General features: G+C 39.2%; 1 protein-coding gene across 11 annotated transcripts in view; it reads left to right on the top strand.

Moving 5' to 3' along the window:
* The window catches only part of LOC306870136 (fibrosin-1-like protein), a 283720-nt gene that overhangs the window by 182041 nt on the left and 74694 nt on the right, over positions 1 to 26985 (top strand). The window lies entirely within an intron of this gene.

The raw sequence follows: 26985 nt of genomic DNA, 5'->3' as shown, positions 1-26985 counted from the left end.
CGACTCTGGGACAGAGCTGTCAGGCGTGATTCTATCTCACCTGACAGGTGAACACTGAAAACTGTCTATTTTGTTGGGCAGCTTAAAGAGATCTCTGTTATTTCATTCCTCTCTGTCCGTTACATCCGTGTGACAGCCACTTCAGGTAAACACGGGCATTTTCCCCTTTAACTGAAGAGCTTTATAGCTGACGAGCATTGCTGTCGTTGTTGACACCCTAAACCTTCTCCCTCTCTCAATTCAAGCTATTTGTCCTGTCAAATATCACGTTGTTCAGTATGACTTTGGAAGCATTAGTGCCACATGCTTGGCTTTTATCTTTGTGGTGGCCCCAATTTGACGGGCCACCGCTGTTTAAGACCCACCTGTTTTTATGAACTCCTTTACCTAGAGTCTTGCATGTAAACGTAATGCTAGCATGCTTTTGATCGGAATGTTATCGTATGTTATTGAATATCTAATGATATGACCCATGCAATCTAATCTGTAACCTACAAAAATAATACTACTATTTAAATGGCAATAGTTTGAATGCTGTTTACGCGACAGATTTAGCATGCTGATGCATATCACAACTCGCACATTAGCAAAAAGCAAGCTGGCATACAATTTAACTTAATCTAGTACTTACTGTTTTTAGAGCACTGGGTTAAATTGTATCATGTGTGTCTTTTGCTAATGTGTGAGTTGTTGTTAATGCTAACATATGTTAGCATGCTAAATTTGAGCATGCTTGGTAAACAGCAGTCAAACTATTGTCATTTATACTGTAGAATAAATTTGTAGGTACTTTTGTATTCCTTCAAACATGTGATAGCATCCAGACTTTTATGGAATCAAGGCTTTTAGAAAACAACTCTGGAAATGCTGGGAGATGTTTTGGTGGTGTATAGGTAGACTTTTTCAGTGTGAGATTTTCAGCTCTCTTTACATTTTGTTTCTCATCTGTGAGGCATTGATTGGCATATTAATTTCTTCAGACCAAATCTCATTGTGATGAAGCTGAATTTCATTATATGCATCCTTTATGAAGGTGTATCTATAGTCAATTATTATCTACCTCACGAAACCTGGCCTCTTCGTATTTTCTGTAAAATCAATAAAAATGATAAGTAGGTTAGATTTCTTCATCATCTTCATTATCATCATCATCACTGGCATTATTTTATGACAAATAAACACCCCAAACCACTAAAAAGGAATAATATATGGTTTAACTACCATATTAGTTATCTTGGGATTTCATGCTGATTTAAATACATAATTAAATCAGTTTATTAAAGTTTTTATCGACTCTTAAAAGTTGCAGAATTACTGTATAATAACGAGAATTTAGGGACAAATTCTGCTTAATTAACATATTATAACCGTCCAAAATTTAATTGGGCCTAAAAGGCATGTTTTCGGTATGTAAAGTAGATGCATTATATTTATCTATTTATTTATTCATTCACCCATTAAAGGAATAGTTCACCCAAAAATGAAAATTCTGTCATTAATTACTCACTCTCATGTCGTTCCAAACCTGTAAGACCTTTGCAACACAAATTAAGATATTTTTGATGAAATCTGAGAGCTTTCTGACCCTCCATAGACAGCAAGGGTACTACCACGATTGAGGCACAGAAACGTAGTAAGGACGTCGTTAAAAAGGTCCATGGGACATCAGTGGTTCAACTGTAAATTTACGAAGCTACAGAATACTTTTTGTGTGCAAAGAAAACAAAAATAACAACTTTGTTTAAAAAATTAGTCTCCTCCATGTCACCCTGGCACTGTTTTGGAGAGTATCACGACGCATGTGCATGCTATGATCTGAACGTAAGCATGCATTGTTTATGCACAGATCAAAGCACGATGTCCTCACTACATTTCTGTGCCTTAATCGTGCTAGGACCCTTGCTGTCTATGGGAGGGTCAGAGAGCCCTTGGATTTCATCAAAAATATCTTAATTTGTGTTCATAAGATGAACGGAGGTCTTACAGGTTTGAAACGACACAAAGGGTGAGTAATTAGCAACAGAATTTTCATTTTTGGGTGAACTATCCCTTTAAATAACCCAGACATGTTTTTGTGAGATATGTCCATATAGCCTATGCCCCACATGCTTTCAGGAAAAGGGAAGTGGTGTGTGGCCATGTATGGTGACCCATACTTGGAATTTGTGCTCTGCATTTAACCCATGCAAGTGCACACTCAGTAGTGAACATACACCCGGAGCAGTGGGCAGCCAATGCTGCGGCGCCCGGGGAGCAGTTGGGGGTTCAGTGCCTTGCTCAAGGGTCTCACCTCAGTCGTGGTATTGAGGATGGAGAGAGTGTTGGTTATTCACTCCCCCACCTACAATCCCTGCCGGACCTGAGACTCGAACCCACGACCTTCAGGTTACAAGTCCAACTCTCTATCCATTAGGCCACGACTGCCCTAGTCTGCTAGACTTGGACTGACTAGTCTGCACTCATACCTACTATATATCTGCACCTCTGCATCCCCCTCTTTCTCCCTGACAAATGGCTTCCGCGCCCCTTTTTTAGCTGTGTTTTCCTCCTTTGCTCCTCTCTGCATCATTTTTGACGATCTGAGGGAACTAATGATCTGTAATGTACCCTCTACCCCTAGACCCTTCTTAGCTGTCTTTTCTCTCTCTCCTCTCGTCCTCCTTTTCACATATTCCGTCATAAACAGGCCACCCACAGGCTTGCTGACAGGCCTCTAATAGTTTTTTTATGGAGGTGAAGATGGAGCGGCTTAATGTTTCGACACAAGCAATCATCGCTCCTCATCTCTTTAATGAAATTAGATTAAGTGCACCTGGGGAAGGGCTGAGGAGAGGGAGGCCGAATGCCGGTTAGGACGCTAGCTTTCATTTAAAACCAATTTGCCTGCAATATTCCGCCATCAGCCTGGGATTCAGCATGCATTCGGAACGGAGGGTGAATGAGATCACACTGGCACAGACGGGTTTAATTCTCTTCCCCGCGGGCGGCGTGAAATTATAACTGACACATTCGACACACACTTTAATATGGAGATGCCATTTTTCTTCTGTCCAGCATGGCTTTCATTCTCTATCTTCTCTGGCTTTCTTCACCTCACATCTTTCCCTCGCTTGCCTATAATTCCTCTCTCTCTCTCTCTCCGTTTTTCTTACTCTATTTCTCTTTCTTTCTCTTAATGGTATCATAATGTTACCTCTCTCCGAACCGCTAAAGCATGGAAGCGTTTTTCTTTCGAATTTATTTATATTACGACTGTTTCCAATGTTCTCTTCTTCGATTTGCGAGAATGTATTTTCTTTGAATGTCAGGAGTTACATCTGGTCCATGTTTTCCTTGCTATTTTGTGGTACTACTTATACGCAGCATGAGAACGGAAGCGGAGGTCTGACCCAATGTGGAATTTGAAGATTTTTTTATTTTTCATGTTAATCTTGTGTTTCTATTGGAATGGATGGAGACCGAAGGCCTTTTTGCAAAATTTTAACCATTTTCAAAAATAGACATCCAAATGGGAACATTTAAGGCTTAGAGGAGCAGTTCACCCAAAAATGAAATGACTGTCATTCAACTTCTTCTCTTTCATCCTTTTCTACACCATGAAAGCAAGCCGTGTTACAAGCCATGTGATAGCTATTCATGAACAGACTGAAATTGTTGTTCAAGTCTAATATTCACATTTATAAGCTCATAAATCTTATCTGTGTTTGTTTACAAGCGAAACATGCCATCTTTAGGTGCATAGCAGTAGGTTTGATGTCACTGGTGCCATACGTAATTGGTTTTTGCTGAAGTCTGTTCCCCATATACTGGTGTTGTATGACTTCAGATGACTTGTAATATAACACATGAGCCATATGGCCAACTTTTGTGGTTGCTTAACGTTGGTTTTCACCATTTTTTGAGTTTGACATCTGTGGTCAGTATGAATTGTTTGGAAAAGAGCAAAGCGAACGTTCTTCAAATTTCTCCTTGTGTGTTCCATGGAAAAAGTAGCAGCATACTGGTTTGGAACGGCATAAGGTGAGTGAATAATTACTGAATGTTTAACTGCGTTCGTGTTTTTGACTTGACTATGAAAGAGTAATATGTCCTGTACGGCTTGACGCCAAACTCATTAAAGCATCACCGCTGAAATGATGTTTCCGCAAATACACATCATAGATGGCTGGCAAGGACACATTCACTTTGACGAACACTTGTGAAATAGTGCTTATTACATTGTCTGTTTATTCTGGCATTGGGGAGAAGTTGAGTGAGGCCAAACATAATCACAATGTGAATTATTGCTGGAGTGGGACGGGTGTTCAAGGTATCTTCTGAAAACAGGATTAGTTAACGGCAATTATGAACAGTCTGCGGATGAGTGTGTTTTCATACACGGTGTGATTGCTAGTGCAATTCTGTCCATCTGAAACCTTCTAGAACAAATTCCCAAGCAGACTGCAATTCGCTGGTGCATACTCAAATTCAGAAAGCTGCTCTCAGACCAACCAAATAAACCCAACTCTAACGTCAGGTAGAATAGTAAGCGATGGTTTCTGGGATACTTGGTTTCTGTTACTGTGGTTTTCTGTCCTAATTCTAGGAGTCTGTTTTCCTTTTTTGAACAAAACTGTGGATCAACGTCAGGTGTTTCCCGCAATCTGAGCATGTTAATGTGTGCTTTTAAAGGTGGATTGTCGTGGCAATCTACCCCGTGCTTTTGCTAGGAAAAGTGTGTGAGTAACAAGCCAAACCCTATAAACATTTTTCCACATCAGTAATAAAATTAAAATTGAGTCCATATTGGATGCAGATGTTGTCTGCTGAGAAAACATTTGGTGCATGTGTGTGTGCACATGTGTTAGACTGGAGTATTTCTGATCGTGCATAAACATGATGCTTAAGTGCCTCTTATTCAGTAAACATTGGCGGACGTTAACTACTCGCAGCTTGTTGCCAGTGCTTTGTGATTCCAACTGGAGCTGAAAACCAAGATTTGTCCCAGCCAGGGCTTGTCTGGAGAAGTTTTACATGAGCTGAGGTTTCACTTCTCTTCCAAAAAATGACAGCGGCAATCAGAGGCAACTCGCAGAGGGCTCGCTGCAACTATTAGCCTATATCATTGATTGTAATGCACCCCATGAGAGATGAGCCTTTCGATGGAAAGTATCAAAGAGTTTCGTAGATATTTCAATTCACTGTAGAACCCTGTGTTTGTCTGTTCGGTGAAAAAGAAAGCTAGATAGATAGATAGAATGTTATTTTTTATCATTTGCATATGATGATATATGGTGAATTCCAGTGCAATCCTAACTCTCTAGTGTATTAAATTTCAAAACCCAGAATCTGCAGGTATGTTGATGTATGCAGAAAGAGGAAACACTCTAGAGAGCGAGCGTTCTGAGATGACGACCAAAACACACAAGCCCGACTGCTTTCAATTATAGTTTGGATACAGCGATTGAGTCCCTCATGAAAACTGAGGGGAAAAGGTTGAGGGCCTTGAAAGATTACAGGAAAAAATTATTATTGTATCAAGGAGGCCCACATAAAACTTTATAGAGGCTTTTGAGGCACAGGGGTAAAGGGAAGCAAGTCCTAACGATGCTAGTCACTAGCGCTTATTCGCCAGAATTTCCTTTTTTAGCAGCTTTTAATGGCATAGTTATAGTCTGGGCTGTTTTATAACTTAAGGCAGCCTGTGTCTCACTGTGCTTTTATTATACTTCAGAGGAGCCCTAACATACTGCAACTTCATTTGTGTAATTTACTTTCATATGCTAGCTAGCGTGCGCACTTTAGCGTGCTTAGCAGCGAGCGTTAACTCTTATGAGTTCTGACAGGGTTGTTCTGGAGCGAAATCAGCAGCAGACTGGCATTAACCCCACCTCCCTGCTGGCAGCACAGATAGGTTAGATGGGGCCTCGATTAAATTAATTTGACTTCATTAGCACAAACCTGCTACAGTCAGAGCACCCGCGGTGTTGCTGTAGAGGGGCATTGGGAGACGCCTGGCAGAGGATCGTAGGAAAGCTAACACATGGCCTTGACAGCCGGAATATGCAAGCCCATGGACGGAGGGATGGCTGCCAAATGAGTGTGATGTGCGTCAGTAGCTTTAGGGGGGCTCCATCAACGCCCACCCTCAACCCTGATGCCCCATAAGGCGATGATGCTAAGTTGCAATCCAGTGCGAGCTCTGTCAGTTTGTATCTACTGGCATAAAAATGCCCTGTCGTCGCAACAGGCCTCTATTTTTGTAGTAAACAGTATTGTACTGTATTTTTGTTTTTCTAGCAGGGTGAAATCATTTTTACATGCTAGAGAAAGCTCAGATGGAAAGAAACAGGTAAGGCCCTAAATTAGTGCTGTCAAACGATTAATCGCGATTAATCGCATCTAAAATAAAAGTTTTTGTTTACATAATATATGTGTGTGTGCTGTGTATATTTATGTATATATAAATACACACACATACAGTATATAGTTTGAAAATAGTTACATGTATTTATACATTATATATAAATATATTTAATATATAAACAACAGATTTTTCATAAATGTATACATGCATGTGTGTGTTTATTTATAGATATATAGATAGATATATAGATAGATAGATAGATAGATAGATAGATAGATAGATAGATAGATAGATAGATAGATAATAAATATAAACAGTACACACATTATGTAAACAAAAACTTTTATTTTGAATGCGATTAATCGCTTGACAGCACTACCCTAAACATACTTTACACAGCCTAGCTCTGTTGGTTTGCACCTACTTGCATAAAATGCCCTGTCATTGCAATAGGTCTTTGTGCTTGTTGTAAACAATTGTATTATACATTTTAGAATTTGGGGGGGGGTTTTGCACATTTTTACACACTAGAGAAAGTTCTGATGGAAAGGAACGTGTAAGGCATTAAACATACTCTGCACAAGTATGCAAGCTCATTTTCGTGCTTAGTTGCATTCCTTAATAGGACTGGGAAAATAAATCGATGCATTGCGAATCGAGAAATGATTCGGCATCGATTGAGATTTTCCGAATGCATCACGATTCTTCTGGAATCGATTCTGAGCTTAGTTTTGAACAGCAGATGACACTGCATGCTTTAGAAACTGCTGTACTCTGCTGTCTCCAAATCCTTGCACACACTTGAACCTAAAATAATCATTCATATAATTCAGAAAGGTTGAAGCGAATTACAAGGGTGTTCACAGTGGGCTGTGTTTACATTAATCTCATGTCATAAAAGCATTCTGAGCTGAGGTGAAATTACATGACTTCAGCATTCTTCTTCATGAGCATTTAAATGTGCAGATAAATACTAGTTTAGAGCGTTATCTGCTGTTAAAATCTTAGCTCAGAATCGATTCCAGAGGAATCGCGATGCATTCGGAAAATCTCAGAATCGATCCGCGAATCGATTCTGCATCGATGTATTGTCCCAGCCCCATTCCTTAATGTGTCAAACTGCTATTCATATCGCAGCATTGCACATTGTATTTTCAGGTAGAAGGTATTTGCATTAATATTTTCTATTATTGTCATTTTTATGTCAACTGCTGTCAAGAATTGGCTAGAATAAGTACACATTTGATTTAAATGAAGTTTGGATGAACATTTTCACTACCTTGAGTACTATAGTTAGTTAGTCCCAGTCCAGTTCAAGAGCACACATCGGCAGCGTTTTGGCCAGGCACTCGCATTGCATCATATAGTTGTGTAAAATGTGTTTTGAGGGTGTCGAAAGAAACATGGTGGAATAGCGCAAACTGGTTTTCAGGAAAGAACATTCAAACAAAAAACATTGTGACATTAGTAGCTTAAAATCTGAACAGATGGCTTCAGTCTATCTTTTGTCTGACTTGTCATTATTTTGCTGGAAGGCTTTTGACAAACAACAATATTTTGTTAACATTTAGACTTATGGCAGAAGTGTGGCAATTCCGAACTGGCAAAAAAAAAGTTGTGAATGTCTTTCAGCACAATATTACAGATAGGCTATGTTTTAAATAGCACTTGCTTTTTAGGAAGGAAGGAAGCACGCCAACACTTTTTCTTCAGAAATCATTTATATGGAATGTTTCTTGAGCACCAAATGATCATATTAGAACAATTTCTGAAGGATCATGTGACACTGAAGACTGGAGTAATGATGCAAGTAAGAATAAATCACAATATTACGGATTTTACTGTATTTTCTATGCAGCCTTGATGAGAATAAGTGACTTCCTTCAAAAAAAAAAAAAAGGATTTAAAAAACAATAATATACACAAGTGTGCAATGTGAATTGCTGGTATTGTGTAAAACTGATTCTTGGCATGTATATTCATTTTCCTGTCAGTGTTATGAGTACTTATTCTGGATTGTGTAACTGCAGTTTGAGGCCTTGCTGTCAAAGGGTGACATATAAATGAGTGCAATTCTGCCAAATGTGGATCCAGGGGCCCCTGTTTTGGAACGGTGTGACTGAATCACGGAACACGTAATGAAAGAACACAGTTATGGCCTACAGAAGCAGAGATGAGCAGGCCGGGATAAATAAATAACTGTGTAAATAAATAAATAATGTTGGCGTAACTCCAGCTTGGCCTGCGGTAGCCAGAAGGCGGTAAGTTTTCTCTGTCTGGTGTAGACTTGAGAGCTCTTTGATCAGGAGAGCATCTGAAGATTCGCTCCACATCTGCACACGGGGAACGAGCCACAAACTGCCAAGAAACGTTTTAATGACGGCAGGATTAGAGAATGAAAGGCAGCTCCAGATGGTGGACGGCGCAGAGCTGCGTCCGCGGTGGGTTTTTTTTTTAACTGCTTTTTTATTGATAAAATATGGGGTGAAAAATTGCACAGGGCTTATTAGGCGTCCCGCTGCACTGCCGCTCAGCTGGCCAAGCTGTTCGCTATGGCCTCTGTCCAAACACGCTTCCATAAATTTTTAGCAGCGCCTTTAAATCTACGAGATCCTGGCTTGTTAAGCCCAACCCACACTCCTGTCCACCTCCCTCCAGTCTCCTCCTTTCCTTCCCACAGGCCTTGAATCCTCAATCCAACTTTTTTTTTTTTTTCTTCTTAGGCTTTTCACTTGGGCTTTTTGAATGTCTCTGATGAAAGCTGTTGTTGGCTCGGTTTTGGAGAAGAGCAGGAGGATGGAGCAAGCAAGGTTTTGTTGGGGAGAGTCACGCTTTTCGGGCTTGTTATGATGAGCCAAGCAGCGATGTTTAGCTCCTCAACAAATTAATTCCTGCATGATTTCATTAGTTGCTGGCCCTTCCTGAAGTGAAGCGAGGAGCTTGGGTGATTAATCAGATACATGCGGCACTCGGTCTCAGCTACTGGCAGGAAAGATCAGAGACTAAATTAGACACATGGCTCGGGCTGAGAGAGTGTAGAGAGAAAGCGTGTGCATTTTCACTAGGTGTGAATGTCCTAGTGAAATCGTAAGACTGTGAGTTTTTATACTTTATAAACAGCAGAGCGGCTCTACAAATTCTAGTTATGTGGCTCTTGAGTTAATACTAAATTCTCGCTGAGCGCCTTTGTGCCCTGTCAATATTTTATCTGAACGAGTCAAATGTGGAGCCAACAAATGTAGAAATGATGGCATTCATGTTTTAATTCTGAATGTCTTAAAACAAGGACACATATTTGTCTCCACAAAAGAAAAACAAGTACATAATTTGTCATCGTTTTATGGATACTTTAGTTTAAGCTTAAGGGTGTTCTGAGTTTTCCAATTACAAAAATGAAAATGATGTACATGTACATGAAGAGGCCTGTCTGTTTTAAGCTATTCATTTCATTGAATATTAAACTCAAGAGAGAATTTGAGAGAACATAAACTTGAATGTCCCCAGCAATCAACATGTAAATCAGATAAATGTGTATATTTGTGATTATTTGTTGAGTAAGTACATTTATTTTGTTAATTAGAGATTGTATTATACAGTACATATGCATTCTCCAGTTATTGTAGACCTCCTTGGGCCAAAAATGAGTTATAATTACATAGTGCACCTTTAGGGTCAGTGTAGTGTGTTTCTAAATCTCATTGGAAATCTGCTTTATCCAGAGGTATTGTTGACCCTGACTACTGCTGAACATTGATGTTTATTCTGTCATATCTCTTAAGCCAGCTCAGCTAGATCATCATCAATAAGTGCTGTTACGGCTGACAGGACATCCAATAACGGCCGACAATTTGTCTCTTTATTCCTCAAAATCCGTCCCCTCTTCTGTTTATGGCCGACAACTTAATGCACTAATTTGTAACTGTGAGAAGGGATTGAGTTATTGGATGTGTTATAATTTGAGAGTGACGTGCACTGATGCCTCCTTTTCGTTGTGCGCATCTTCTATTCTAACCATGCTGAGGATAGAGATGGTGGAATGGTGGTGTGATGTTTAAAGCCCACCAGGCCTGAAAATCCCCAATCAATTCCTCCATATTACCTTCATGTGAAGCCCAAAGGGGGACCGTTCGTTCCCAGAGCAGAGAGTGTCTGAAGGCCTCTGGGACTGTGAAATGAATGGAGAAGAGGTAATAGGAGAGAGTTTTGAGGGCTATGACATGAGTTATTCATCAGGTTTGTGTGTGTTTGTGTGTTCGCGAGTGAGCAAGGAAAGAAAATGAGTGAATGAAACCGAGATGAAGCTCAGAGTGCACTCAGAACTAATGCAGTACTTGATGACTCGTTGGATCGGTGCACTTTTAGGAAGTGCAGGCGAAGAGCAGGGAGAGCATTAGCACCTCAGGAGGAACAGGAAAGATGAATGTACAGCAATTTTCCACCACGGGACACAGAGTGAAATGTGTCGCAAAAAAGGAATCCTGTAATGAAATTGTACATGATGGGGTGAAATGAGCATATTAATGTGACCATTTGTGAGAGCTTGGATTCAAATATGTACTGTATTATGTCAGCAACAAGAAGTAATACATAATCTAATGGACCATAATGGATCCCAAAAAACAATCAAAAACTATTTTGGTGGCATCAAATTCTGACATCTCAAATAGGCTCAAGATTAAAGTGTATCTTTAAAGAACTTTTGAAATTACTTTTTCTTTAAAAAGAAGTCTCATGCTCACCAAGGCTACAAAAAAAAAACAAAGCGGTAATATTGTTCTCATTATATGTTAGTATTTATAATACTTCAAACTAATTAAAAGAATAATTATCATGCATCAGTAAAATACATGGTATTCTTTTGTTAGCGAATAGAATAGAATAGAACGTGGCTCCTGGTTATTCGTAAGTATAGCTTACACATAGGAAGTGTTTTTATGTTGTGGTGATGTGATATTACTAGAGGACTTTTTATGAAGTACCGTTAAGGGTTGAAAAGGACACATAAGACATAACAGCTGCACAGTCCATGTTATTGCATTTAAAATCACCATCGAGTGTGTTCTCACTGGTCCATCAGGTTTAAATGTCTTCTAAATCTTTTTTCCAGTTCAGGGACCCATAACATTACGGTAAGAAACTGCAATTCAGACAGATTGTTTCATAAGGTCACTTCCTCTCCGCTGCACACATCCACAGTAAGCTTCCATTGTCTGTCGGTACAGTCCTGTACAAAGAGATTCTCCTCTTTATTTCTCTCCACCGGCCTGGTTATTACACCGGCTGTAAATATTAGATGTTCCTGGAACAGTGTCTCTCCTTGTTAAGCATGACCCCCCCATCATGCCTCGGGGTTAACAGTAAGAACATAGAGCGCTTTCATGTAAAATGCTTTGATAGAGTCTGGCAGGCAGGAGGATTGTGTGCTGGTGACTCTTTAGAAACTGTAAAGGCTGGTGTATCTAGTTTGTGCCCCATTGTCAGTCGGTCAACTCAATGATCTGTCTCGTACATGTCAGACTTTCAGAAAGACTGTCTGGTGAATGGTTTGTGATGCATGCGTAAACCCAACGTCTTTCCTTAAAGCTGAATGTTTCATTTGTGTCACTAGCAGCACCAAATGTAATTGCAACAATAATGTTAACTCCTACTCTGCCATTGACAAGATTCCATCACATATTACACAACGTTTCCCCACCATAATTAACCATTAATAATTAAATATGGTGCTACCAACAATGGTAATAATGCTGTCAATAATTAAATATGGTGCTACCCTGACTATACTATATGTCTATTGGCATGTTATTCATTTGCACACTTCAGAATCTTGCTGGAAGCAGCAGGTCATCTGGATGATACTTTTGTCACTGTTTTTCACCTATTATATTTATTTATTTAGTCATTTAGCAGACGCTTTTATCCAAAGCGACTTACAAATGAGGACATAAGAAGCAATCAAAACCAACAAAAGAGCAACAACGTGCAAGTGCTATTACAAGTCTTGGTTAGCCTAACGCAGTACAGATAATTATTATTATTATTGTTATTTTTTAATAAAAAGACATAGATAAAATACAATTAGAATAGATAGTGCTAGAGTTAGAGGGTCAAGTAAAGATGGAACAGATGAGTTTTTAGCCGTTTCTTGAAGATGGGTAAGGATTCGGCAGCTCGGATCGAGTTGGGCAGGTCATTCCACCAGATGGGAACAGTTAATGAAAAAGTCCTTGAAAGTGTTTTTCTGTGTCTTTGGGATGGTACAATAATTTGTTGTTCACTTGAAGAACGCAAGCTTCTAGAGGGCACATAAGTCTGAAGTAAAGAATTTAGGTAAAGGGGTGCAGAGCCAGTGGTGGTTCTGTAGGCAAACATTAATGCCTTGAATTTAATGCGAGCAGCTATTGGTAGCCAGTGCAAATTGATGAACAGAGGCGTGACGTGCGTTCTATAGTAGAGAAGTATGCGAATACAGATTTCAGACTTAGGATAGAAGCAATGCAGTATATATCTTTATCTCAAAAATGAGATTTGTTGCAGTAGCCTAATGTAGTCAGGTTGATTCTGTAATATATCAATTAAAACCAGCTTACTTTGGTTACTATATTCTATATTTTTGGGTTATCTAACAAAACCTTGTTTAAAGAGAAATACCATAGTGGAGAATATCTTCTGAGCTTTTCAGTTCTCAGACTTTACTTTTGAATTTACGAATTCTAGCCATTCACTTCAGAGTATAAAAGTCTTTTAACCTTTTATCTGTGGCATAATGTTCTGTCGCAAGAGCGTTTTAACTTTTTAACTAATTACAATCCCTGACAAGTGTTTAACAGTGCTACAACATTTTGGGGAGTAATTGGCCGATTTTGCAAGGTTTTTGCTACAACCCAATTATAAAAATTATTATGTGGCTATTTTTTAAGGATTTGTGGGGCAAAAACGCAACGCTTTTAAGCTGGGTCCTGTTCTTTAGTATAAAGCAGGGCTTACAGTATGGTTGTATTAGATGTATAGGTACAGTATTTGAATAAAAATAAGGCTTTATAATGAATGTGGTATAATAGCACAGCAAGTGCTTACATACTGCCCTTTATTGTGTGCTATACCAAACGCATTGCCGTATACCCAGGGCGCCATCTCAGATTCTTTGAGATATGTTCAGTCTGGCTGTGGGCCACTGGTATTGATGTATATCTGGAGCTACAGACAATCTCCCTGTTGTGCGGCCGTCCCAGCTTGCAGCGGGTCAGTGTAGAGGACATATAAGCCTCTGGGCCCTCAGGGTATTATGGTCGCATGAGAAACCCTGGACTATGTGCATAAAGAAAATGTCTTATTCTGAATTCACTCGGTGGCCTTTTATGAAATGAGAAGTTTGATATTGAGATATCTGGCTGATGCTACTGTTTTCCCCCAGCAAGCACACGATTTCATTTCATTTCATTTTGTAAATTCCTGTGGACATGCATCTACTTTCCATCAATATGATTACGACTTATACTGTTGTCTGAAAACGTAGCACACTCTATGAAATATGTGCCAAAACTGTCATTTCATTTTTTTAAGGTTCAGTTTATTTGATTTCTTATTCATTTTTTTGCTAATGTATATAATTGTAAAACATCTCATAATGGACATTGCAAATGCACTAGCCATATCGCAATAATGTCTATTCAGCCATGGACAAAGTCACTGCATCAAGAACATGTTAAGAGCTGTGCAATACTACTACTACAGCTAGATTATTATATTTTCTGTAGGAAATGTGCATAATGCTTATCATGCAGTTTTGCTCATTACACACATTGTCTTTATTTATTTATTTATATTTAGTGAGTAGTGCTTTCCTGTACAAAACCTAGCATCACCAGGGTATTGCTGAGGTCTTCTGATATATAATATTTAAAGGTAAAATGTTTTTGTTTCTTAAAAAAATTATTCTATTCCTGTGAAATGACATATTACTGATATGTATTACATAACTACCAGTTATACATCATCCCAGAAGAATAGACCACATTTTTGTTTTGACATCATTATTTATTGGGGTATGTAAGGGTTAGGATTTGGTGTTTGACTTTGATGTATTTTAGAAGTACTGTAAAATACTGACCTCAAATAAATTGGTGTGTGTGTGTGTGTGTGTGAGAAATGCGTGCACAATGGAGGTGCATTATGGGTAAAGACAGAGTGAACAAGGCTGTAGAGATGAGGAAAGCGGCGTAACCAGCTCTAGATTGCTAGTGACAGGCTGATACTTCAACACTTACGGCTGCAGCTTTGATTTAATCACAGACCTGTCATTTGTTATTTGTCTGGCTCTCTCCACCGGTGCTGAGCCTGATCAACGGTCCCTTCCCTTGAGTTCCGTCCCTCCACCCCCAGCGTTGCGTCTAAATCCTCCATACAAATTACCACCTCCCTCTGTGTGCGGTTGATCGGAGATGGACAGAGAGGAAGAAAGGAGTGGGAAGGAGAAAAAAAACAGTGGATTTGGGAGAGCAGAATCCACCCGAGGCCCACTAAAGATCATTAATAGGGCCGTCAGAAGCCTTGCCAGTTGGTTAGCTTCTCATAAATAAGAAATGAATTCTTCCGCACCTTCATTAATAATGACTGCTTTAGCTATTTTGTTGCAATGTAACCTTAAAGGAAAAAGAGGGGGTGGACGCTGGGAGGCCCCTTATTCTCACTAGTAATATGATAAGACAGGCCTCCAAATTAGCAATGAGCATGTGATACCAAACCAGAGCAATTACTCCCCGAGCCGAGCGGAGAGTGTGTGAAGGTGGCTGGGGATGCTCAATGAATCGAGCCATTTTAAAATCCCGCGTTTAATAGCCAGCAGGACTGCTTCAAATAATCAGGATTTCACCAGTTTATTATTATTGCATTCAGCTACGAGTGAAGGAAAAGGAGAACGTGTGAACGGTCTCACCATTTCCCAAATTCCCCGAACGAGAGGTTAGGGGGTTGTCAGGGTCAGCGGGTGGGTGAGATTATTTTGGTTTAATTAGGTGAAGGGGATGATTATTTTATTAAGGTTGTGGTAAGCTGTCACAACGGTAGCAGTGAATGAGCTTCATTAACCCGGAGCTAAAATCATTATTCTGAACCAGGCTCAAACCCCGAGACCTGGGAGACTAATCAAAAATGATCTGATCTCGTTTTTGTCCTGGCCCTTTCTTTAAGGGCCCATTTAACCATGTTTCACTTTGATCTCACCATCCTTTGCTTCTGCTTCAACCCTGAAGGAACAGACAGTTCAGACTTTATTCAGACTTTGTGTCTGTCTGTCTTATCGATTTCTGAAGGATCATGTGACATACAGCACTACACTAACACTACAACATATTTCACAATATTACTATTTTTACTGTATTTTTTATCAAGTAAATGCAGACTTGGTAAGCATAAGAGACATCTTTCAAAAACAACAAAAAATCTCAAACTTTTAAATTGAAGTGTGTCTATATGAATTAGATTTATTATTCTATCAATCATAAGTATAATTAAGGCAATATGCAATACTATTTATTTGATTTAATTTATATTTTTATTCATTTTATTAATATTTATTTATTTTTTATTACCCCCCCCCCCCCTTTCCCCCAATACCAAAGTCTAAAAGTAACGATATTAACAACACTTTTTTTTTTTTTTTTTTTTTTAAACCATGATGATTGGTGCCCAATTTAAAGCCTGTGTAAAATCTGGTGCATCAACATTTAGATTGAGAGGTTTAAGGGGGTTTACTTTTTGGTTTGAGTATAAAAATGTAGATCCTTGTGTCCAAGTTCATGTGTTGGTAGTATAAATTAAATATTGGTGGAGCTCTGCCTTCGATGGTTTAAAGAGATTAACATTTAATGAAAAAGAGGATAGCCTTTATCTTCAACCTTTTCTCTTTAAGTTCTTTCATGAGACCATTAATAACCCACTATCCTATACAGAGACAGGAAGCACAGTCAAATAATCATTTAACCACGCCTCGGCCTTGACCACAGAACTAAAACACTCCAGCACTCCTCCACGTCATCTCTTCATGTTCTCCATTATTCCCTGTAGAAGGTGTGTTTCCACTTCCAAGCAGCCATTGTGTGGATGACTTATGGAGTCTCCCAGAGGAAGTCAAATCTCTGCTGCAAACTTGGAGCAGGTTGGCTTTACCCAGTTGCCAGAAGAGCTTTATGATATGTAATCTCTGGAGATTCATGTGTATTACTCATGTGCATTTCTCCTGCTCCTAACCTCTAATCGACTGCTCTCTGCAGCTGCTTATCCTTAAGGTCCTGGAGATGATTGCTATTGTTACAAGCAGACCTTGCGTTTCACCTCTGCACTCTGAAGTACTCAGTCGTTGCCAGACACACAGGTATACAGTTATATAATGTTTATGAATTAGTCTTAAGAGTACCAGTCTGTGCAATAAAAAACATAATGTACATGTATACATTTGGTGGACACTTTTAAATAAAAACCAGCTTGAGGTGCATTAGGTTAGTTATTATGGCATCTATCTGTCCATATGTTCGCTGGGAATTGAACCACTCTTTACCAGTCAATTTATAGGAAATGGGATTTAATGCAACAGGAAGTAGGACAGGATTTAATTGGACCAAGTTTTACGAGAACATTTTTTCACTTAAATTTCACTTAATTGTGTAATTATTTTAGGAAATTTACAAGCATTGTTCACTGCATCGTTACTAGCATTGCACTGTCACTTCAGATAAAAGTGTCTGTTGAAAGAATGCATTTACATAATGTGTGGGGATAACATATTACTCAAGTAAATTTGATTTCATATTGTGTAGATTTATGGAATATGCTACCTCAAATATAAGAACTACGGAACATTCTTACACTTAATACATCCTTGGTTATGGATCTTGGCCTGTTTTTTTAGAATATTATATAGCTTCCAGTCTCTGGCTCTTAAACCTGGAAATGTTATGAGTTGAAAAAGACTTGTATAAACACGATAACATCCTAGCAATGGTTGTGTATAAAATATTGCCCGGCAGGCTTGGCACTTGATTAATTAGTTCAATCTTCTTTTTTTTTTTTTTAGCCCCAGCTGCTTTCTAATTGGTAATCCACTGTAGTAGTCATTATCTAAAACCTCTTTACTGTGCCACAATTTAAGCTCTAACTGTTGGTAAACCAAGAACAATTAGCTCTCAGTAAGCTTGCATACAAAATTGCAAACCTTTTGTTTCCTGGGGAATTGCTTATTAATATTCATGAGGTCCATCAACAGACCTGGTGGAAAAACACGCCATTGTGCATCAACTAAACTCTTAACTAGATTTAGCATTCATGTTATATTCAGAGCTACTTAATCCGGTAGCATCGTGTTTTTCTCCCCCCTATTTTTATTTTTATTTTTTTTTCTCCTCCAAATCTCCAATTATGAATGATCACCCCCTTGCTTGCTGTCATCTGCTTGTTAAGACCAATATTGAAATCCTCATGTGGATTTATGCGGCGAGATCTGCAATGGAAATCAGGCACATCTGTTTGGAGATGCCGGTCTGGAAAAGAGCGATTGCTTCTCCCAGAGGATCCGCGGCGGCATCACTCCTCAAAAACACCAGCTCGTCGGTGACAAGTAAACCCAAATCATCACTGATGTTATTTATTTTCAAATGTTCCCCGCTTGACAGACGACAACTTGTTCTGCGCCCGTCCCACGGGGCCCTGCGTCTGTGTCTGACGTGTCTGGCTGACACCAAAGCAGCGGGAAGTCGCCAGAGACATGTTTGGGAATTTGTCACAATCCCAAACACACATGCGCACCGAGGTTGTTTACACACCTACGGATCTGTCGAGATGACTGTTGCAGTTGTCAACGTTCGTGGCAGTGCGGTTGAGGAGTGCCGTCGAAACGAGAGCGTGATTGGATTGAAAAGATGTAAAGGTCTAAATCTCGACAGTGAAAATAACGAGGCGGGTGGGAGGTGCAAATGTAGGCCACCTTTCACATTTATTTGGCTTTTTGCATGCTTTAAATTGTCAAATCAGCTTTCGTTAAGTAGGCCTAATGATCCATCTCTTCTGATTTCACTAATAATTAACATAACGCAGAATTACAGTAACATCCATATATATATATATATATATATATATATATATATATATATATATATATATATATATATATATATATATATATACTGACACAATTTTCAGAATTTTGGCTCTGTATGGCACCAGAATAGAATTAAAATGAAACAATCAAGGTGAAATTGAAGTGCAGACTTTAAGCTTTAATTCAAGGGGTTGAACAAAAATATAACATAAAATGCTTAGGAGTTACAACTATTTGCATACACAGCCCCCCCCCCCCCATTTAAAGCTCAGAGTGTGCACTTTAAGCCCATATTCATTATACAACTGTAACTTGAATATGTTTTGTCCAAATATATATGGACCTAACAGTATTTTTATTTCGAGTTATGTACCATTCCAGTCAAAAGTCTGGACGCAACATGGTGCCAAAACAAACTATAATGCAGGGCGACAAAGTCGTTGCCACATTTTGATCTATTGCAGTACACACTGACTTCCCTGACTTTCACATCTTGGCAACAACTGGGTCGCTGCTAGAGAAAGTGTGTGTGTGTCCATGTGTCTAAGAGCCAGGATGAGCGAGTGAGCGTAGCGGCAGGTAAACGAGGCGTGAGCACAGGGTCCTGCTCCCTGAACGCAGCGCTCGTCAGACAGTCCATTTGTCAAAGCGCCCCAGTGGAGCTTTCCAAAAGACCGCGTCACTTCCAACCCCTGCAGGGAAACCCCACGTCTACATCCAGGCCAGAATCGTAGTATCTGGATTCTAAGAAGCATAAAGACTAACATGGACCTCGTGGAAGGTAGAATTATGCTCAATGTTGGGTTGCAGCTGCTGGCATGATGTAACAAGTTTTTGGTTTATAGCAAAAACTAGATCAAGTTTATCGCCGCATCTATAAAACTGTCATTTGTTTCGTTTGTTAGGTCTAGAATGGGGAAATATTATTTTGACTGTGGTTTTGTTAGCTTGGAAAGAACACACTGTACTCTCTATTTTTGTTTTATATTAGGTTGCAGTTGCACTTCATGTGGTACAATAATAGATTATTTGGTTTGTCTTTTTTTTTTTTTTTTTAATGCTAAAATATGTTTTTAGGGCTGCATTTAATGTGCAGATTGGATTGATTAATAGATTGACTTTCTTAAGAGAGTATCTCCAGTAGGTGGCAACACTCTTGTAAGACGAGTAGGAGAATTATGCCCATAGAGTGCTGCAAGAATGAGTTCTAAAACCCAGAAACAAGTTAGCATTTTTGCCCTCCCAGTTCTATCCAGCTTTTAAAAAAAAAAAGTCGTGACGTATTGTGACTGTGCATGGTATTGGGAGTTTCAAGGTTTTATAAATACTGTTTGTGAAATTTGAAGCAGTTATGTAAGGAATTATTCACTCAGAAATACTGTTCAAAGCTTTTCAGTTTTTTTTTTTTTTTTTCATTTTTGAAAGAAATTAATACTTTTATATATTCAGCAGGGATGCATAGAATTGATCCAAAGTCACAGTAAAAACTTTCATAATGAGACAAAATATCTATATAATAGACAAAAAGCTGTCTATTTGTCAAATAATTCAGAAAAATGTATCCATTCATGCTGCATTGCATGCTGGGAACCTTCAGAGTACATATGCCCTGTAGAAACAAAGTATGATGCTGTTTGTTTACATTGATATTTCTGAGTGCGCAGTTTGGTACAAGTTAAGATACCACTGTGAAATTACTGCAAAAGTAATGCAATTATTAACCTGGAATATACTGTAACTTCACACTAACATTTTCAACAGTGTGCAATAATCCAAGAGGTTTATGTCTAGGGAACCAGGGTGACGCTAACTTCTGGGTTAGCCTTCAAAAATGTCATTACTGCAACACTCCTTGAAAAGAACAGCAAATGGAGGTGGGAAAAACAACAAAGAGTGTGCGAGAAGGTCTGAAGATAAAGAGGACCTCTACATTTCCGGTTTGAAAAGCCAACTGCTGGTTCAATGATTAATGCCATGAGTTCGGAATGGGACTACATGTTCTTTTAACAGTGGTGGGCAGGAAAAGTTTGGGAAACTCATTTGGAAACAGTAATTATTTTTGCAATTGTGTTTGGTGTCACTACAATTCTACAAAGAAGCCAGAGGTTGAGCACACTATTGTTATACAGTAGTTAGATTCTTGACCTTTTTTAATTAATCCTTGATGGTTAATGACAGGCACAGGTCCCGAGCGCTTCTAGGGTAATGATTAATTTTTAAAACATGTATTTGATGCATCACACTCTTCGCTGTGTGTTTGGCATTTTCTAGCGCCAAAGCGAGTATTCCTCTCCTCTTCCTCTGAGGTGTCCAGCCAGAGCTCTCAGTAGAGACTCATTTATAAAGGCACTCCGCTGGCTGGCCCAGTCACGCACTGGTGCTTTGGACATCACTTCACTCCACTAATGGTCTTACTGGGAGAGAGGTTCTGCATCCTGGCCATCCATCAATGTGTCAGGATAGGGTATGTGGAGATACTTGAGGGTTTTACTTTGTATTTTCATGTGTGAGTGTGTGTGAGAGAGCTCTGTCTATCTATCCGTCCATCCATAGGAGTAAGCATAGAAGATTTCTACCTGTTTCAACCTATTATTTCGCATTGCGTAACTTTTAGGTGATATGAACTTTACAATTGCCTGACATTTTGTTGTCCCTGCACACTAAACTGGGATGGAAGAAAATATTTTTAGCATTTATAACTGACACAGTGCAACTTTAGGAGACAGCACACTCAGGGTCTTGGGCTACTTGATTCACTCCAAAACTACTGTTTCGTTTAGATTCAACCTTCTGTCCTCTCCTCTATTGATTTACATCTGTGAACTTGTACAATCTCTCTTTCTTTCTCAGCCTTTCTCTCTCTATGATGCACTACTCGTCCTTGGGAGTCGTGTGTGTGTGTGTGTGTGCATGTGTTTGGGCCGAGTTATAGTATAAATCAGATGAAAGGTAGAGACTGGGCCTGCAGGGTTGTGACTTCCTCTAGAGACTACTGCAGCTCCAACTGAATAAATGGGAAGTGAAATGGCATATGGAGCCATAAAGTGCTCAGACTGAGGACTAGGCCAATGCACTCTCCAAGCGAATGAGATTAGATTTACACATGCAGCCTTCTGATTTAGAAAGCTTACACTTTGCCCAGCCTTTGTGGCTGTGTATGTTATTGGGAGTTTCATGGTTTTAGAGATACTGTGTGTGAAATTGGAAGCAGTTATGTACGGAATTATTCACCCAGAAATACCATTCAAAGATTTTTGGGGTCAGTAAGAGTTATATTTTGTAATTTTTCAAAAGAAATGAATACATATACTTTTATATATATTCAGTAAGGATGCATACAATTGATCAAAAGTCACAGTAAAAACTTTTATAATGATTCAAAATATACTGTCTATTCATCAAAGAATCCTCATAAATGTACGTATCAAGGTTTCCACAGAAATATTAAGCACCACAACTGTTTTTGACATTCACAATAACAAGAAATGTTTCTTGAGCACCAAATCATCATATTTATCAGTAGATTGGATCAGAAAACAATTGGAGCAATTTTAAATTGTAAACATATTACTGTATTTTTGTGCAAATAAATGTAGTCTTGGCCTTCAAATAAACTACCAGAAAGTACAATAAATGTTCATATGACTGCTAGCAACACACAATAAGCAGTAATGCCTTGTATGAACAATGTGTATATTAGGTTTATTATACAATGAGACAATATTTTAACAGTATATTTCAAATAGAAATAGGCTATCATCTAAATTTTAGCCATCTGTTTTGAGAGAAAGAGCGGAAAGATGAGAAATGAGAGCACCAGGGGACCCAGACTTGAAGCGGTTTAAAAAGCAATTACATGACTGCTTTCTACTTCCTGTTTAGTGGGATGTTACAGACTTCCAGACATAGAAAAAGGGAGCGGATGGGGTTATAAGGGCGAAATGGACACCATAACATTTTCAGACACACCCTCAAGAAGAAGAGGGCCTCTCCTATTAAGTACAGCACAAGATTTATTCCTTTATTCCTACCGTGGCTTAAAAATAGCCTTTAGTCATTTCCATATGTGACCCCAGGGGGAAATGTTTGACAGGGCCTTTCCAGGCCTATTAGCCTCCCTGCCCAGTTTAAGAGGCCGTAGTCAAGGGTTGCCAGGATGGGGTCTGCACCCTCTTGAGCTCAATTGGTTAGAATCACAGATGGGGAGCTCCTCCGAGCCCCAGAGCGAAAGAGACTCGCTCGATATGGAAAGCTATAGAACAGAGGGTGTGCTGTTTCCATGTTCCTCAAGGAGGAAATAACTTAGCCTCCAATTAAATGTTTAAGATGTTAAATAAAGCTCAGCACTGGTGTTTTTAAAACAGCAGGGTTAATGCTTGTTTGTCTTTATGATCAGGCTGCAAGGGAATAGATATTTCCTTTCCTGTTTCCTATTAGCTAGGATTTGGTTGCTTGTGGTGCATTTTCTGCTGCTTCTGCCATTTTTTGTGCATTCTGATAGCTTCAGGATTTATTACTGTGTAAACACCTAAGATAGGTTTCCTCTAGAGTTTTACAGATGCTGCAGTGCTTTCTTACTTGGCTCTATTAGCTTAGTAAATCTTGTATGCTCACCAAAGGCCACAATAGCTACAAAAATAAATACTCAAAAGAACTTTGCACAGACATGTAATGTCCGTTCGAACTTTAAAATTGGATTTTAAATGCAGCTTTCAGAAAAAAATAAAAATGCAATGCCATTGTAGGCTAAAAAAGCCTAAATTTGTCTAATGGCAGAAATCACCTTCTCATATTTGGTCTGTCCAATCAGATTGCACCTTCTGTACTTAAACCTATGACATTTCCCTCTCTTGTAAATGCTGTCAAGGTCATTCGTAACTTGGCTTGGTTTTGTCTTACATTAGGGGCCAAGCACCAAAGGTGCGGTGGCACCTATTGTTTTTGTTGGCGCTATTCTTCTTCTTCAGTTTCTTCCGCCATTGTGTCTATGGCATCCCATAGAACCGCTTGCGGGAAAGTTTTGAAATTTGGTACACTGATAGAGGACAGTCCCAACACTAACCACAGCAAATTTTAAGTCTCTAACTCAAACTGTCTAGCTGTCAAAGTTTCACTCATGTTTATGCTAATAACTTTTGAACCGTAAGCCACAGAAGGAAAATTATTTTTTCCTCTGATTCCTTGGCTCATGCCGAGTCAAATGGACACCATAATTCAAAAATCATAAGGTTTAAAAATGCATATTTTTGCTTATAACTTCTCAGTGGTTTGGCCAAAAATCACAAACCTGGTCTTTTTTAGATTCGGTGCATCATGCCGAGTCTAACCATATCCAATTTTCCCATGTCGGCCATTTTTTATTTTGTTGTCAAATGCTATATTTTAGGAACGCATTGACGTATCGTTACGAAACTTGGTATGGTTCATCAGTACGATGCCCTGAAGGAGCCTGGGAAGTTTCGAGCCAGCGCCACCTAGTGGTAAAATCAAATATTCACATGCTTTTAACTTTGGGTGTGGTCAACTTATTTTCACAGGAGTCAACTTTTTAGACTCCTGAATCCTTCCCAAGTCCAGCGATACCAAACTTGCCAGGTTTTGCATCATGGTTTGTGCTACGCAGCATTTTAGCGCTTAAAAAACATTTGCCAATATCTTAGAAACCGTTACTCCGATCGACACGAAACCACCGTAGGAAATTCGGAAACATAGCGTGCCTGTCACTTTACCAAGGCCAATTGTCAAAATTTTGATAGTAAGTGGCACAAAAATGCAAACAGAGTCGGCTATCAGACATTTTTCTCTTCTCATATATAAAAATGTGTATAACTCCAAACAAAATGAGATATTTTCACCAAATTTGACACGCATTTATATGGAAACACTCTAAGGACACATAAAAAATTTGGTGGGATTGTGCCTCTTGGTGGTGCTATAATCGAACAAAACATGAAATTGCCATTGACTACAATGGAGTATTATGATATAAAATGCTATATTTTATGAATACTTTGGTGTACCATTATTGTATGTACCATCGAGACCATGACCTGAAAGTATTCAAAAAGTTGACCTTGTGGTCAAAAGTTAAAATGAAATTTCAAATAAATGCTAATAGCTTTCTGTGAATTTTGCCTATTGTAATGAGACTGGTATTAATAGATTCCTTGTCATGCTGAGAACGGTGATACCAATGTTGCCATAGTCAGCCAAACTTCCTGTCTGCCATTTTGAGTTATGTTGGAAACCTACTTTTTCGAACTCCTCCTCAACTGTTTGTCCGATTTTCACCAAAATTGAGTCAGATCATCTTCAGACCGTGCTGACAAAAAGTTATGGATTTCGTGTTGATAGACAAAACCGTTTTCATACAGCGCCACTACAAATTTTAAGCATGGTGCCAAAATGACTCTGAGGCTATATCCCTGCAGAGCTTTGACATAATGACAACAAACTTTGTATGTCCCATTGTCACTTCACACAGAACACACCAAAATGATTTGATTGCAGCGCCTCGTGTTAGTCAAAAGTGATAAGCCATTTAATAATATTACTAGAGGTTGTATTTATGATTTTTCAGCCATTTCAATTGAAATCATCCTAAAATTGCTTTTAGTACTCATTGTTGCATTTGGTCTCATTGTTGCTATGCTTAGCTCCTCATTTTGCCACTGGAGTGTTTGGCCCCGTAATTGCTGCTTGCAGCTATAGTTTGTAAATGGAGCTGATTGGTAGTTTTGTTTTTGCGCTTTGGTCATGGTGCATGATGCCCCAGAGGGCCAGATCACGCAGATGTCTTATGACCATCTAGGAACATCATGACATTTCCAAGGTGAACATTAGGTATCCAAGGAATTTTCAACTGCAAAAACAGTCAGAAGATTCCTGGAGGCCATTAGTTCTTTTTTCTCATAATCTGTGTGGGGAAACAAAAATAAGATAAGACATGTCCATTTTTTGGCACCTTCAATGCAAATGTTTGAACACATAAGCCATCATACATGAATGGAAAAAAGCTCTTTGCAAGGTCACACTTCTTTTGATTTTATCAGTGCTGTGGTTTCAAATATGACGGATAAAGTTTTCAATCCCCTCGAGCACAGTCAGATGTCGGCTGCTGTTTTTTCTTCCTCTTTTCAGTGCGTATCAGACAGACTTAATGCCTCCCAGCATGGCTGCACTTAGTTAGTGGATTTTAGTGTGTTATTGAGTTGAAATAACCTGTAAAGGTATTTGCCGGACAGCTCAGCATTATGGGATTCTCCCCAGGTTGCTGACAGTGAGTGAATGGGGTCATACAGAGTGGCAAGAAATAAAAAAATAAAAAATTACATTTTGTCCAGTATTTCATGCTGTGGAAAAATGAATTAGGTATTTTAGTTGGTATGAATGGTATGAGGTAGTTGTGTGATATTCCATGTATGCTGTGCAAAATTTAAAATCTATCTGTCTGTGCTGTATCTGTAGTATAGTTTTCCCACTTACAAAGAATGGAGAGATCTGTAATTTTCATCGTTGGTACACCTCAACTGTGAGAGACAGAATATAAAAATAAAATCCAGAAAATCACATTGTATGATTTTTGAATAATTAATTTCCATTTTATTGCATGAAATAAGTATTTGATACAATAGAAAAATAGAACTTGGTACGGAAACCTTTGTTTACAATTACAGAGGTCAGACGTTTCCTGTAGTTCTTGACCAGGTTTGCACACACTGCAGCAGGGATTTTGGCCCACTCCTCCATACAGGTTTTCTCCAGATCTTTCAGGTTTTGGGGCTGTCGCTGGGCAACACAGAGTTTCAGCTCCCTCTATAGATTTTCAATTGGGTTCAGGTCTGGAGGCTGGCTAGGCCACTCCAGGACCTTGAAATACATCTTACTGAGCCACTCATTAGTTGCCCTTGCTGTGTGTTTGGGGTCATTGTCATGCTGGAAGACCCAGCCACGACCCATCTTCAATGCTCTTACTGAGGGAAGGAGGTTGTTGCCCAAAATCTCACGATACATGGCCCCATCCATCCTCCCCTCAATACGGTGCAGTCGTCCTGTCCCCTTTGCAGAAAAGCACCCCCAAAGCATGATGTTTCCACCCCCATGCTTCACGGTTGGGATGGTGTTCTTGGGATTGTACTCATCCTTCTTCCTCCAAACACGGTGAGTGGAGTTTATAACCTAAAAGTTATATTTTGGTCTCATCTGACCACATGACCTTCTCCCATGCCTCCTATGGATCATCCAGATGGTCTTTGGCAAACTTCAGACGGGCCTGGACATGTGCTGGCTTGAGCAGGGGGACTTGCGTGCGCTGCAGGATTTTAATCCATGACGGTGTAGTGTGTTACTAATGGTAACTGTTGAGACTGTGGTCCCAGCTCTCTTCAGGTCATTGACCAGGTCCTCACGTGTAGTTCTAGGCTGATCCCTCACCTTTCTCAGGATCATTGTTACTCCACGAGGCAAGATCTTGCATGGAGTCCCAGTCCGAGGGAGATTGACAGTCATCTTGAATTTCTTCCATTTTCTAATAATTGCGCCAACAGTT

The sequence above is a fragment of the Barbus barbus genome (assembly GCF_936440315.1).
Source record: "Barbus barbus genome assembly, chromosome: 5".
Classification (NCBI taxonomy): domain Eukaryota; kingdom Metazoa; phylum Chordata; class Actinopteri; order Cypriniformes; family Cyprinidae; genus Barbus; species Barbus barbus.
This window is presented reverse-complemented; position numbering and strand designations above follow the sequence as displayed.